Source organism: Ovis aries, chromosome 23 (assembly GCF_016772045.2).
Source record: "Ovis aries strain OAR_USU_Benz2616 breed Rambouillet chromosome 23, ARS-UI_Ramb_v3.0, whole genome shotgun sequence".
In the NCBI taxonomy this organism is placed as follows: Eukaryota; Metazoa; Chordata; class Mammalia; order Artiodactyla; family Bovidae; genus Ovis; species Ovis aries.
This window is the reverse complement of record NC_056076.1, coordinates 54,155,479-54,164,563: the sequence shown is the minus strand read 5'-3', so window position 1 is coordinate 54,164,563 and position 9,085 is coordinate 54,155,479.

Below are 9,085 nucleotides of genomic sequence, written 5' to 3'. Positions count from 1 at the left end.
ACAAGGGCTCTGTAGTGGGCGGGCTCAGTAGTTCTCCAAGGGCTTAGTTACCCCAAGGAATGTGGGGCATGAGTTTCCCAACCAGGGATTGAACCCACGTCCCCTGGGTTCAAAGGTGGGTTCTTAACCACAGACCACCATGGACGTCCCTATTTGGGCTTTATTGCTCATTTAGGAACCTTTTCTATGGTGTGCATTGTTTGTTTCTTTGTTTCAACTTGTTTAATATCCTTTAGTGAGAGACCAGTTGGACACGACTGAAGTGACTTAGCAGCGACTTAGCAGCGACTTAGCAGCAGAGACCAAATAGCCATATCTCACCCTCCCCAGCTGTCCTTCCATTTCTTTTCCTTTGATATTTCAGTATCCCAAGCACGAAATGTGTTAAAGGTATTCCTCCAGAAAGGATTCATGGCATAAGTCTGGGGAACGCAGAATAATCCCCCCTTCCTCCTAGAAGTCACAATCCACAGTAGCTCTGTCTCCCCATCTAGACTGCCCGGACCCATGTCTGTGGTGTTCACCACTGTATCTAGTTCACCGAGACTGAGTAGGTGCTCAGTGAATACGATTCGAATGGATCAGGATACCAGAGACCCTTAATAAAAGGATATATATATGAAAACCTCGTCAATGTTCTTTAACCCAATGTTTCCTGGATTATTTCACCCTAGAACTCGTGTGTGTCCTGCTGAAACACTTTTCCTACAGAGACAATCCCAGCAACAGTGGCAAATGGTTGTCCTATTAGATCTATTTAGAGACAGTTTCTTCACCTGGCAACACATGTTGCCTCAGGTACAGCCTAGCTCTTGGGTACACAAGGGAACATAGGAATACTCACCACCCACATTTTGCTGGCTCTTACATTTAACTGCCACGCAAGACCATGCAAGACCTTAAACCCGTTGAGGCCCCTTTGTGTATTTCTGAGAATCCCCCAAGCCCCATCTTAAACATACTCACAGAAAAGCCTGGTCAGGTATCAGGTGGAGCCCCCCGGCCATCTCCTCTGGTGACGTAAGATACCACCGCACCCCGCGGAACCTGCCTTCTCTGGAAGGCACCGGTGTCATCCCCTCCAGGTACTGCTGCTGTCCCTAAGCGTCAAAACCACGCCTGTTTCTTCTGCCAGCTACTGCCCCATTTGCCAAGCACTGCAGCCTGATAAACACCTTGTCCACTGTGCTGATATTCTGGAACGACTGAGAAGCCAAAATTACTCTGCATTCTTTGGAATCTTCAGTGTGCCAATGCCACCTTGCATTCCATGTCCAAGTGGGGAGATCCTTGCTGGGGGTTATATTCTGTTGGCTGCCTGCCAGGGAAGTGCCTCATCCCCCAACAGAAGTAGGCTCAGATGTGGTCACCCAGAGAAGAGTTTCCCAGAGATACATCTGAACATGGATACGGCATGGGTTTGAACTATGAACCACTCACCAAGTCAACAGAGAGCACGGCATTCAGCTCTATCCTCCCTGCAGAGCTGCTCTCTGCCTTCTCACCTCCCACTGGCCCAGCAATCAACCCTCCTCTCCCGCCCTCCAGTGGTGGAGCCTCTCCTCAAGAGAGCACCTGAGAACTTCTAATTGCTGACATCAGGGCACTTTTCATTCCAAGCTTTAGACCACTTTGTGGTGTTCACCTCTGCTGATAACACTCTCAATCCTTGAGCTGTCTCCATTCTGGTGGCTTTCCATCTACAGTTTAGCTTCATATGTATTTCCCCTCCAATCCACCCCCCCCCCCCCCCAAAAAACAAAACAAAAAAACCTTTTTACTGTGGCCAGAGTGATTTTTCTGAGCCTTGAAACATTAAGAACATAAGTAGCACATTCATATGGAGAAGGCAATGGCACCCCACTCCAGTACTCTTGCCTGGAAAATCCCATGGATGGAGGAGCCTGGTAGGCTGCAGTCCATGGGGTCGTGAAAAGTCAAACACGACTGAGCGACTTCACTTTCACTTTTCACTTTCCTGCATTAGAGAAGGAAATGGCAGCCCACTCCAGTGTTCTTGCCTGGAGAATCCCAGGGATGGAGGAGCCTGGTAGGCTGCCTTCTATGGGGTCGCAGAATGGACACGACTGAAGCGACACAGCAGCAGCATATTCATAAATTTAAATCTCTCCAAATTTCAGATCTGTATACTCAATGATCTAACATATTAGTCTATTTAAAGTTCCACAGACATTTTCAACTCAGTATGTTCAAATCTGAGCCTGTGTTCTCCCCCATCCACCAAAGCTCTTCTTTGTGTATTTCCTGTTCCTGTTCATTTATTCAGAAATTGTTCAAAATGCTCTTATACATATATTATCTAGTCTCTCCAAGAAACTCATAAGAGGTTGACTATTAATTTCCAGATATTCAGGGGAATAAACTGGAAATTTAGAAAGGTGATGTAAATTTTTCAAAGTCCCACAACAGGTAGGACATAAAGCCAAGGTTTGTTTTTATCCAACTCCAAAGTCCGTACAATATAAATGGACTTAAAGGGCCCTAAAGCTGGGGAATCAGGGTTTCCCTGCTGGCTCAGTGGTAAACAATCTGCCTGCCAATGCAGGAGATGCAGGTTTGATCACTAGGTCGAGAAGTTCCCGTGAAGAAGGAAACGGCAAGCCAGTCCAGTATTCTCGCCTGGGAAATCCATAGACAGAGGAGCCTGGTGGGCACAGTCCATGGAGAGGCAGGAGTCAGACACGACGCAGTGACTAAAACACGAACAACGATAACAGAGCTGGGGAACCTTCTCTTAATCTTTGCACCACAGCCCCCTTTACAGCGTCCAACACAAAGAAGGTCTACAGTAAGTATTTGGCCCTTAAGTTACTAAATATTTCTTTATTGTCAAATATAAGCAAGCATTGTGCTGCCGGGGTTCAGCCCTGGTGGATCCGGGGTAATTCGAAGGGGAGACGGAATCAGCGTCCTAGGAAAAAAACTTATTTAATTACAGATATAAAGAGAGATTAGTAAAGGATAGTGTAGTAGGAAATATTAGTGGAGAAAAAGAGGCTGAATTACTTGGTTTACATGGAATACCAATAAAACTCCAAGACAAGGAGTTTGCCGAGTATCCACGCTCCAGATGAGAATTTCAGCCAGAAGGGGAAAGAAAGAACGACACGGGGGAATCAGTCTTTCCAGAAACTGATCCGATTTCTTTATTTTTCAGGTTTGCTTATATACTTTTTGTTATACATAGGGATGAACACAGAGTCACACAGGGGTCAGCAGACCTGACCCTTGTCACAATCAGGTGCTTCATATAAAATTATACAAAGGTCTCAGGGGTTTTACATCATCTTATGGCCATGAGGCCTGCTGACATTTTATGGCCCTTTCTGGTCAGTCAACCAGAAAACTTATTTTCTCCAGGGCTGATTTTTTTTTTAAACCAAGCACCACCCTTCAAATAAAGTTGCATTCCTATAGGGTGAGGATGCAGTGGGTTACAATCAAGAAAGGAATTTTCTTAGCCTAAGGTTTAACATGATTAAAGGTTAATACTTATTTCTCCTATATGCTAGTTATATTCATTATAAGGGTGAAAGGTTGTTGTTGAATCACGATGCCGGGATTCTTGGCCCCCGGAGGAGAAGAATTCAATCCAGGGCCAGAGATGAGGCTTGATCGCTCAGAGCTTTTGTGTAATTAAAAGTATAAAGGAGATAGAGAAAGCTTCTGACATAGGCATCAGAAGGGGGTAGAAAGAGTACCTGCTTGTTAGTGTTAGCAATGAAGTTATATACTCTCCAGTAAATCCAAAGAATGTCTGGAGGTTGTAAAGACTTCACCAGACCTACTCCCATAATTTACATTTTAAGACAACAGAATTAGCCAGAAGGTTTAATCCAGAGACTGTCCTCAGGCAGAATACCTTGTTGTTATATAATCCTTGTAAAGAGCAGGTCTACTCCCATAATTTACAGAATTAGCCAGAAGGTTTAATCCAGAGACTGTCCTCAGGCAGAATACATTGTTGTTATATAATCCTAAGGAATGTAGAGAAGGAAAAGAAGTTTGTCCTTTCTTCCTCCTTGAGAATTCCAGACCCCTCTCTCCTTGGGGACCCCTAGACTTCTTATCAACCTGCCTAGGAAATGACTCTCTCAAGGGCAGGGAATATGGAGATTTAGCAGCAAATATTAGCTCAACAAATGAAAACCCTTTACCAATATAATTTCTAATCAATCTACTATACTATACTAATAATTTTCTAACTTCTCAAAAGAGTCTGTATTTAGAAAGTTTTAAAGCATCTCATGCCTCGCACAGTTGGGAGGCTGTAAACAATCACATGTGGCCAGATGAACCCGCTCAGGCAGGCTAGAGAAGCTTCAGAGGAGTTTGTAAGTTGAAACACTCTTGTTATGCCCAGGAAGTTTTATTAACTGGAGCTGCAAGTTAACTCCTTCTCCGAGAGAAATGGTGATGGGGGAGAGCCCCTTGTAAAGTCAGAGGTGTAGGTGAGAGCATAAAACAGACTCTGGTTTTGGGGGTAGATGCTCAGGAACAGGGGGTTTCCTGAGGCTAGATCCCGCCTTTGCCTATGCAGAAGCCTCCTTCCTCATGACCTTTGCCATGGGCGGAGTTCCTCACGCTGGCTCCAGGCATTGTGCTAAGAATCAAGGGATAAAGAATAAAAGAACAAGACATGGAACCTGCTCTCAAAGAGTTATTTTCTTGTTAAAAAAAAAAATAATACAGGCAAGATTCAGAAAAGGGTGACCCATCACCACTGTTCTTTAACATTACCCTGAAAGTGCCAACCAAAGTAATAAGGTGCAACAATAAAATAAAGAGGAAAACACTGGAAAGGAGAAAAAGTCACCATTACTTGCAATGATATGATTTGCATAGCTGAAAAATCCAGTTTAAAAAAAAAACAATTTTAAACAATTTTCTAGAAACAGACAATTCAGTAAGGTGGTCAGTCACAAAATTAATATATTGAGATGGATAGTTTTCTTGAAAATCTGAAGTAATCATATAAAATATAATGAAAAAATCTTCCTTTTACTGTAAAATACAAATACCCAAGCATCAATTTAATAAGAACTATGAGAAAGCTATATAAGGAAAACTATAAAGTTCTTCTGAAATATGTAAAATATGACAATTATTCAAAATATTATATTTCTAGATAGCTCAATATTTTTGTCAATACTTTTCAAAGTTTATGTTTCATAACACTCCATTCAAAAGCCCAAATATATATTTTTGCAATATGAAACAATAAAACCAAATTCATCTGGAAGAATAAAAATATAAGAGTAGTTAAGAACTGTAGGAGAAAAGAGAGACCTATCCTTCCAGATACTGAAGCATATCATTGAGCAAATCTATTACACAAAGGACAGACAAATCAATAGAACATAATGGAGAACTTAGAGGCAGAATCAAGACAATATATTTGGGAGAAGATGAACTATTAAGTAATGCTATTAGGCACAGGCTAACTCTTGGATAAATAACATAGAATTCCCTACTTCATACATCAGCTACCTTTTGCTATACAACCAGGAAAACTCCAAAGCTTAGGGGCTTAAAAACAGCTTCCAATTATTTAGTTCACTTTTCTGTGGGACAGCAATTCGGGCTAGACCCAGCAGAGCAGCTCTTCAAGTCTTGATGTTCATTCAAATCCTGCTGTCAGCTACTGCTCAGCTGATACTTTGGCTAGGGATGAACTGGTCTAAGATAACCTCACTAACATTTCTGGAAGTTGGCTTGCTGTCAGCTGGAGTGATGGAGAGCAATAAGGCCACACGCTCACCCAGCAGGCTTGATCACCTGGTGGCCCTGGAGTGTTCCCAGAGAGCTAGGAGAAAGAAGCACCGAGGGTCTCATAAGGTCTAGCCTTGGAACCATTCGCTGTCATTGCCACTGATTCTATTGGTCAAAGCAAGCAGTGGGTAAACAGATTCTACCTCCTTATGGGCAGAGCTGCACCCTGACGCTGCAGAAAGGAGAGGTCCTGAGAAGGATGGAGAATTGAAGATTGTAGCCATTTTTGCAACCTATCACAACTATTAAAGCTGAATAAACATAGAACATATAATGATTTCGGTGAAACAATAAAGTCACAGAAAACTTGGATGAAAATACGGAGAAATATTGATGGGAAGAGAAGTGAGAGACAGTTTTAAAGCAAAACAACAAAACTAGATCCTATAAAAGAAAAGATGGATGGTTAATTCTCTGAACATTTAATATTTTCAGAAAAATGCCATAAAGAAATAAAAAGTAAACAAGGGGAGAAAAATTAAAATTCTAGGAAAGGGTTAATGCATAAAGAGTTTTCATAATTTTCCAATGTTAAAAAAAACAAAGAATAATTCATAAAAGTAAAAAACTGCAAATTGTCAATAAAGATGTAAAAATATGTCCATCCTCAACTGTAATCAAAGGTATATAAACTAAACGGGTAATAACATACAATTGTTGGCCTGTATCACAGTAAAGAATCCGCCTGTCAATGCAGGAGAAGCAGGTTTGATCCTTCCCTGGATTAGAAAGATCCCCTGGAGAAGGAAATAGCAACTCACTCCAGTATTTTTGCCTGGAAATTCCATGAACGGAGGAATCTGGAGGACCATAGGGTCCCAAAGAGTCAGACACAATGTAATGACTTAATAAGAATCGGCAAAGATGTTTCTTTCCAATAAGACGGTGTAATCAAACACTTGGAGCAAGGCATGAACACACGGTTGATGAAAATGTGAAGAAGAATCTGGATAGTAGTTTGGCAATAGCTGGCCAAAAATTCAGGACATAATATTTGAACCCAGTTGTTCCTTTTTTCCTTTTTTTCTTAAATGAATACTTTTTTTTTTTTAAATTTAACAAATGAGGCAATTTACTAACCCAGCATCACTTGCTCGAACGCTCCTTGCCGTCAACCATCACCCGTCCGGCGGTGCCGTCGGGACCCTCCCTCCGTGAGGTGTCAGCCTGTGGGCCCCTCAGAGCCTTCCCGCCGTTTTCGGGGGGCCCCGCGCTCCCGCGGGCGCAGAGGAGGCAGGACGGGTCCCTGCGCGCCGCCTGCGCCTCAGTCTCCAAGCCTCCCCAGCGCCGGCCCAGGGACAGGTGTAAAACCGGTTCTCACGGTCCAGAGCAAGCGCTTGAAGCCAGCCGGCTGACAGCTCCTAGCCGTTCAGTGATTTTGGCCTCTCAGACCCTCTAAGGAAGGCTGCCGAGCGCTGACGGACTCCCGGGGGACTCTCCCAGTCACTGGCTTCTCGCTGCCTTCGCCCCCCAACAGGGAACCGGGAGCAACAGCGTTTCCCACGCGTCTTCCCGGCATGGGGTCCCGCGAGGGTTCCCCGTGTTCTACCACTGGTCTCTCTGGACACACCGCTGTGCCTATCCACAGACAGGAATGGGCAGGGAGAGACACTTGTGGGTGGCAGGATTTTTCCTGTTTAGCTAGAATTATTTATTTTCTTTTTAACTTTTTAAAATTATATTTTAATTGAAGTATGGCAAAAGAGTCAGACACGACTGAACGACTGAACTGATAATTGCTGTTGAATATATGTACCACAGGGGTATAATGTAATGTGGTGTTGCAGAAAACTCCTGATAGTCCCTTGAACAGCAAGGAGATCAAAGCAGTCAATCTTAAAGGAAATCAACCCTGAATATTCATTGGAAGGACTGATGCTGAAACTGAAGCTCCAATACTTTGGCCACCTGATGCAAAGAGCCTACTCCTTAGAAAAGACCCTGATGATGGGAAAGATGGAGGGCAGGAGGAGAAGGAGGCAACAGAGGATGAGATGGTTTGATGGCATCACTGACTCGATGGACATGAGTTTGAGCAAACTCTAGGAGATGGTGACAGACAGGGAAACCTGCCGAGCCGCAGTCCATGGGGTCTCAAAGAGTCAGACATGACTGAGCAACTGAACAACAGATAACATGAGTCACAATTTTTAAAGGTTATATCCCATTTTTAGTTATTATGAATGTTGGCTGTATTCCCTGCAATGCACAGTATATCTTCATAGATTATTTTATACATAATAGCTTTCATCTCTTACTCTCCTCCTTTCTTCTCCCCACTAGTAATCACTAGTTGTCTATATCTGAGTCTGCTTTGTTAATATTCATTAGCTGTATTTTTTTGATTCTCTATAAAAGTGATAGTGTACAGTATTGGTTCTTCTCTGTATGACCTACTTCACTTGGCATAATGCCCTCCAAGTCCATTTATGTTGTTGCAAACCCCAAACTTTTGTTCCTTTTTATGGTTGCATAGTATTCCTTTGAATATATACCATATCTTCTTTGTACGTTCATCTGTTGGTGGACTCTTAGTTTGCTTCCATATCTTGGCAATTGTAAATCAAGCTGCTATGAACATTTGGCCACCTGATGCGAAGGGCTGACTCATTGGAAAAGACCCTGATGCTGGGAAAGATTGAGGGCAGGAGGAGAAGGGGACAACAGAGGATGAGATGGCTGGATGGCATCACCGACTTGATGGACATGAGTTTGAGTGAACTCCAGGAGTTGGTAATGGGCAGGGAGGCCTGGTGTGCTGCAGTTCATGGGGTCGCAAAGAGACAGACATGACTGAGCAACTGAACTGAACTGATGAACACACTGGGGTAGTATCTTTTCAAGTTAGCGTTTTTTGTTTTTGTTTTTTTTTTGGGGGGGGACATTTCCAAGCGATACGATAGTTCCATTTTTAGTTTTTTGGGAAACTTCATACTGTTTTTCACAGTGGCTGCACCAATTTACACTCACCAACAGTGCAGAGGGTTCCCTTTTCTCCACATCTTCACCAACATTTGTTATTTGTGTTCTTTTTGGTGATAGCCATTCTGACAGATATGAGGTGATATCTCATTGTGGTTTTTGTTTGCAGTTCCCTGATGATTTAGCAAGGATGATTATTGAGAAAGGGACATTGGAACAAAGCCCTAACGTTGTGAGGGAGTTAGCCATCTGACTAGAGCGACCCATGCAGAGGGGACCACCAATAAATCGTCTAATTCTGAAGCATGCCAAGAGTGTTTGAGGCTCAGCCTAGAGGCTGGTGTGGCTGGAGTGGAGTGATCAGGAGGAG